We start from the raw sequence: 1,024 nt of genomic DNA on the forward strand, positions 1-1,024 counted from the left end.
TGCACATCCATAACGTTTTCGTATTTTAGTCATGGAGTTGTTCCGAAGTGCTTTCACCTCTAGATTTTAGAAATAGAAGAAAGCTCGATAGTGCTATTCGTGTCATCTATTCACATTTATAGATGATGTTATTGACTTACCCCAAGTTGTCACATTACGCACTAGTTTCATCATGGCTATTCTTCGTAACAAGATGAACCAGTAGGGAATCGAACCCGGGTCTGTACCATGGCAGGGTTCTATTCTACCACTAGACCACTAGTGCTCCAATAAGTTTGCACATCCATAACGTTTTCGTATTTTAGTCATGCAGTTGCTCCGAAGTACTTTCACCTCTAGATTTTAGAAAAAGAAGAAAGCTCGGTAGTGCTATTCATTTCACCTAAGCATATTATACATGATGTTATTATTACTAACCCAAGTTTTCACATTACGCACCTAGTTTCATCACTGCTATTCTTCATCACAAGATGCACCAGCCGAGAAACGAACCCGGGTCTGTACCGTTGCAGGTTACTATTCTACCACTAGACCACTGGTGCTTCAATAAGAATGCACATCCATAACGTTTTCGAATTTTAGTCATGGAGTTGTTCCGAAGTGCTTTCACCTCTAGATTTTAGAAATAGAAGAAAGCTCGATAGTGTTATTCGTGTCATCTATTCACATTATAGATGATGTTATGACTAACCCAAGTTGTCGTATATAACGCACTAGTTTTATCACTGCTATTCTTCATCACAAGATGCACCAATCGGGGATCGAACCCAGGTCTGTATCGTGGTAGGGTACTATTCTACCACTAGACCACTAGTGCTTCAATAAGTATGCACATCCATTACGTTTTCGTATATTAGTCATGCAGTTGTTCCGAAGTACTTTCACCTCTAGATTTTAGAAAAAGAAGAAAGCTCGATAGTGTTATTCGTGTCATCTATACACATTTTATAGATGATGTTATGACTAACCCAAGTTGTCACATCACGCACTAGTTTCATCACTGCTATTCTTCGTAACAAGATGC

Source organism: Cucurbita pepo, unplaced genomic scaffold (assembly GCF_002806865.2).
Source record: "Cucurbita pepo subsp. pepo cultivar mu-cu-16 unplaced genomic scaffold, ASM280686v2 Cp4.1_scaffold000742, whole genome shotgun sequence".
NCBI classification, from domain to species: Eukaryota; Viridiplantae; Streptophyta; class Magnoliopsida; order Cucurbitales; family Cucurbitaceae; genus Cucurbita; species Cucurbita pepo.